The sequence below is a fragment of the Chenopodium album genome, chromosome 3 (genome assembly GCF_948465745.1).
Source record: "Chenopodium album chromosome 3, dcCheAlbu1.1, whole genome shotgun sequence".
Classification (NCBI taxonomy): Eukaryota; Viridiplantae; Streptophyta; class Magnoliopsida; order Caryophyllales; family Amaranthaceae; genus Chenopodium; species Chenopodium album.
The window spans coordinates 45,879,794-45,885,793 of NC_137836.1; positions in this window are offsets into that span (position 1 = coordinate 45,879,794).

The window sequence follows — 6,000 nt, forward strand, 5'->3', positions numbered from 1 at the left end:
TGTTTAGATAAACAATTTTTCTATCATAAAGTTTCAAACCTTATGATTCCAATAAACTAAAAAATGATTAAATAAACAAAGTTTAACAAAAATTCATGGAACTTAGTAATATAAAGTTTCAATCACTTAACATAATTAAACATTGAATCTTTAATACTTGGAAGCCTCAAAGAACAATAATTTCACACTTAATGCAATTAGTTTGCAATTATGTGAAAAATAAAACTAAGCATTCAAGCAAAAATTACTACCAAGTAATCATGCCTAAAGAGGTTTAAAATAGCATATAAAATATGTATTGAACCAATACATAACCACCATAAATATGCAATTAATTTTCAAGGTTAGAAAGACTTAAATTGTTTCGTAAAAACGAAAAAACCCTCGAAAATAGAATTTCTGGTTGTTTTTTTGCTATAAACTGTTCCCTGGAAGAATAAAACCATTTCCAGAACACTTTCCACCCAAAATTCACTATTTTTGGGTCAAAATCTGGGTTCGGGGCTGAAGGTAGCTTAAATACAAGGTTAGAATAGATAATACGAGCTACTAATCTAATTAGCAACTTAAACAAGAAAAATTAAGCCATAAAAATCACCTTGAAAAATATTATGATTTTAAAAATAAACGAGCGTGGCTCCGATACCGCTGTTGGGGTTTGGTAAGTCCAACTTACCGCGGAAACAACCCCGACCCAAAGAACCACTCGCAATTAATAAAACCATAAAGCATAACAAATAAACATAAAAGGATAAAATCGGAATTACCTTTGACGCGTGCTTCGCCCTCAAAGTCGGGCTCTTAATTGAAAGCTTTAGCCCCGCTCACACGAGAGCCTCAAACGGTATCCACCCACAAAGGACGAACACCGACTTTTTAGGTCCGCTACCTTGGAGTTAGCAAGGTCCGACCAAAACCCAAGTTTTAATGGAGTTTAAGAGTTTTTGCCAAAATGCAATGCTCCTTCTAACTCCCACTCAAGCACTTTTCTCCAAATCCCATGATGGGTATTTATAGAGAAAAGTGGGAATCAGAATTTCAATCCCATCAATGTGGGATCATGAAATTCCACAATTTAATTTAAAGCTAAAATAAATTAAATAGGCAAGCAAGTAATAAATCAACAAGTGTCCTTGTTGTATGTAAAGAGAAGTAAGGACCACTTGGAGAGGAGGGGACCATACTTGCTCCCCACTCCTTCCTCTCCTTGTGCTACTTGTCCTCACACAAACACACTCCCTTCACATGCTTCCCAATGACTCGGCCCTAGCACTCGGCCCAGCCTAGCCCCGCACACGCGGGATACTAGCTGCTGCCTTCTCGGCCCAGCACGCCCACGCACATATGTGCGGGCTGCTGCTGCCGATAGGCGCTTCTAGAAAGCCACGCACATGTGCGGGCTACTACCAATAGCGCGCGCCAGCAAGCCACGCAATGCTTGTGGGCTGCTGGCCGTAGCTTGCTAGTTAGCCTTTCACATGGTGCGGGCTGCTAGCTTGCCTAACCCCCTAGCACCCAGGATTCCGATGCTAGGGGTATTTTAGTCATTGTTGATTTATTACTAATTTTGTCATCTCGTCTTTTACTATAATTGACTCGACTTCCGACGCTCGGTTTCGACGCTCTGAGCTCGAATTTCCGACGTCTAAATATTTAACACTCGGGCGACGAATTAATTTATTCCAAATCAATTCGTCGATTCGGTTCGTATATTTGCTTGGGTGTGACCCGAAGGGGTAAGTCAAGATTAAGTTGTAATATTAATTATACATTAATATTACTGATCGGAAGCGGCCTCCACCAAGGCATTCCGATCACATGACCTTACTGAATATATTAGCTTTCTAATAATTCTGAACCCGCTATAAGAATAATACACTTGTTCGAAGGACTCCATTCCTTTCAGCGGCTAGGCGACCCTCAGATACTATAGAACCTTAATTTTTGTCAATTTTACACAATGTAGTATGGCTAGACAGCGAGGTTCGGGTTCACGGTCCCGAGACACACGATGGGAGAATGAGCCCGTTGAGGAGGACGCCAACCCGTCCACTTCTCTTGGTCCCTTCCCCGAGTGGGATGAGCAGACATTGTACTTTGCCCCTGACCACCATATTTCTAAGAGACTGCGTCGTGGGATCGCTGCTGGCAGGACGAGTTGCCACGGCTTCGGAAACGACACCCTAGGCAAGCTGTATAGGACGTTCTTCAGTAGCAACGAGGGTTTGAGACTTCTTTGGGAGTCTTATGGGCTGACTGCCCTGTGTTCGGGCCACGCAAGCCATGAGCTCTTTTGACGGAGGTCACCGCGTGGTCCGTGCTCTGGTGGAGTTCTTCTGGGACACCACCAACACTTTTCACTTTCCTTGGGGTGAGATGATGGTCACCCTAGCCGATTTTAGTCTCATCTCGTGACTGGAGTTTAATTCGACTACGCCGCCGTTTGGTAGCACCAACGTCTACTCTCCTGAGGTTGATGAGCTGTTGGGTCCGATTGCTATTTAGGCCCGTGCTGAGGTGGAGTTATCACAATTCAGCACCAAATGCATTCGCCGATCTACTCTGGCAGCAACTTTTGAGGATGATGCGACCACCCGAGAGCAGCGGGTGCGCATCTTTACGCTTATTTTGTTGTCAGGCATGTTTTCCCCTAACAAGGGTAGTAGGGTGCTGCTTTACTACCTTCCTATTGTCTGCGATCTTCATCTGACTTATGACTGGGCCAGCTTGGCCTATGCCGATTTTCTGCGTGCGTTGCGAGACTCCTGTCGACACCGGTCTTACACGGGAGACATCGCTCTGATCGGCTTCTGGAGAGTCGTAGAGGTATGATTTATCTCCAATAAAGTTAGCTCTAAGCTTTTTGTTTAGCACTTGCTGATATCTTTTATCTTTTATGGATTTGGTTCTACGAGTATTTTCCTTCACTCGCGCAGGCAAGGCCATCGCCACGCGAGTTTCCTATTGGCGCCTGATGGGGAGGCCGCTACATCCGGGCGACTACCGCCCATGTTCAACAGCTGATCCTCTCGATATGATCTTTTGCATAGCTAACATCTTTGTATTGCTTTTTTTGTAGCTCTTTATCTCATAGGCTTTCTTCATAGGAGCTTGAGGTGCTATACCAGCTATGGGGCGGTTTGGTTGTTCTTGGGCTGGCTGCGCTGTACACTGCGGAGCGCTGCTACTTCCTAGGGACATATGGGGCGGCGGCGTACCTAGGAGAGAGAGTTGCTTTTCAGCACTCTTTGGAGATTCATGTCGTCCAAGCTCCTCCGCAACGCCACATGTTCAATGACGTGAGGCAGCTTAGCATGTCGGAGAGGTCGCCGGCTGGTACCCCTTGGCGATCTCATGATGTCCCAGGGCGGTGCTACGAGGAGTAGTTGCTGCCGTTGTTAGCTCCGGCCCCTGTTCTGTCAGCGGAGGCAGCGGTATGATTTTATCTTTTACCTTTTGCTAAGTAGCCCCCAAGTGATATTTTACTCACTTTGATTTGTTTTTTGTCAGGCTGGGCCTACTAAGTTTGTGCCCCCTTGTATGTCCATCCACTACCAGGGGACAGACGAGCCTATCGAGGAGATGATTCCTCCGGCTCCCGAGGATCGACGCTTTGTTGAGCGATCCATTCCTCACCCCCAGCATGAGTGAGTTGTTTACTTGCTATTTGTTCATATCTGTCTTGTATTTGTTTCTAATTTTATTTCTTTGACAGTTCTCGCGCGAGGTGGTTACAGCGATGGCGAGGTGCATAGACGCCTTCCGGAGCTAGCTCGTACGGATGCGGAACGTGGCTTCCTGTCGTCGTGACGACGCTGTTCAGGAGGTAGCTTTTTCTCTTTATTTCTGCATTGTTGATATTACTATTTTCATTGCTTCTGACTCGGTTTCTCCTTGCAGGGACAACCCATTCCTTCCCATACCCGGACGAGACCTGAGGTTCGGAGAGTGCCGGCTAGGTCTAGCTCGAGGCGTCGCTTCACTAGTTCTTGCGGTCGGGTTGGTCCATCTGACGCTGCCTGGACCGAGGCGATGGAGGGCTCGGGCTCTTCATCTCAAGGTGCCCATGTTGGGCCGGTAGGCCAGGGAGAGGCGACTTCGGCTCCGAGAGGTGGTGGGACGTACGAGGTCAGTTTATCTTCGCAGCAGCCTTAACCTCTGCTGATTTATTCCTAGGATGACCTCATGTGGACTGGTCCTGAGCTGATTTTTCCTCCTCCTGGAGAGACTGGAGCTGGTGGGGAGCATAGTCCTCGTTCTGCGCAGTTCATTGATATGATGAACATTCCTCATCATCTGCGTCCTCTAGCGCCATAGTTGTACATGAGTTTTATTTATTTTGACTTGTGTAGGACTTTACCTGATTGACTCACTTGTTAAACATATTTGTATATACATATTAATATTTATTATGACTGCATTTATTTTTGCATTTAATTTTAATTTATTTGTGCATATTTGTGTGTGCAAAAAATTGTGATAAAATTAATTTTGCGCAAAATTTTTTGTCATTTTTATTATTTATGGAGAGTATCCGACTTTCTCCCCCAAAATGAAAATATGAAAAATAAATTGGACTTGTAACAAACTTAAAATTAAATTAAGTCTGAATAAATCCAAAAAAGAAAAATTGATGAAAAATATATGAAATTAATATGCAAGGGTATTTGTATAAAGGGAAAAAATCGTAAAGTCATTGTACGAATTCGAATTATGGCAAAAAAACGCGGTTTGAATAGCTCGTTGAGAAACGCTGCAACGCCACGTGTCGCCACGCGTTTTGCGTTGTCGCCAAGCGACAGAGTTGTCGTTTGGCGCTGAAGTGCGCTGACTCCGAATCCTTTCCGGATTAAAACTGCATCGATTTTGTGCATATATAGCCCCCTATTCTGCCAAATTTCTGTATAATTCCAACAGATTAATCATGATCTTAGTTTCTGAACAAATAATAATGTCTTAATTACTAAGAGTTTTACCAACTTCACTCGTAAATGGTGTCCGTCTTTAACTGCTAAAGAGAGAAAAGAACTTGACTTTTTTCACATGGGAGGTATTTATGGTGTTAAGGGGGTAGATCTTGATATAGAGTTTATTCATACTGCCTTAAAATATTGGGACACAAATACTCATTGTTTTAGACTAGGGTGTGATGAAATTAGCCCTTTACCGGAAGAATTTGATGCCATCTTAGGCTTCCATTCATTAGATCTTGCGGTAATCCCTAGAATAAATGAATTTTATTATAAATATTTTGAGCACTTCTTTAATTTGAGAGACAAAGATCTAACAAATATTGTAGATGGTAGTGTAGTTAATTTAAAAGAATTTGCACGCCATTACTTTGATAGACCTTATTCTTAATCTTTTCATGTTTATAGAAGAAGAGCTTTTCTCTTTTGCATGCTTAATCAATATCTTCTCACTAGTGCTAAAACTGGAAGAAAGAGAAGAAATCCAATGCCTTTAATTGTTGAAGAGACTATGCTTAGTCTTGATGAATTGAAGAGAAATCCAAAAGCACCTTTTCGGGGCTCTCCAGTTTTATTACAGGTAGAAAAATAATATTTTTAATTACAGAAATCAAAAACATATTTTTGTATAGTAATATTAATTTATTTGCATTGATTTTTTGCAGATATGGCTAATGGAGAGACTATAATTAATTAGTACTCTTGACAATGTTGAAAAATATACTCCAAATTGCTTGGTGAGGCGAAAGAAACACTTCTCTAAGATGGGGCGCCAGGAATGGAATAAAGTCTTCGCCTCTTGCAACTTTGCTATCAAGTGGGTCATCCCTTGGTGGAAAATAGAGAAGATGGTTGGTGTCAACAAGCAACCTTCCTGTCGTCTTCCAAGCTTAACTAAGATGACTTTTTATTATCCCTGCAGGGTAAAAAGACAGTGCGGCCTACTTCAAACAATTCCTTCTAGGGATCTTCGTCGTCCCTATGAATTCCCTATTTCTCAAGAAGTAGAGAAATTTGACGCATGTTGGAG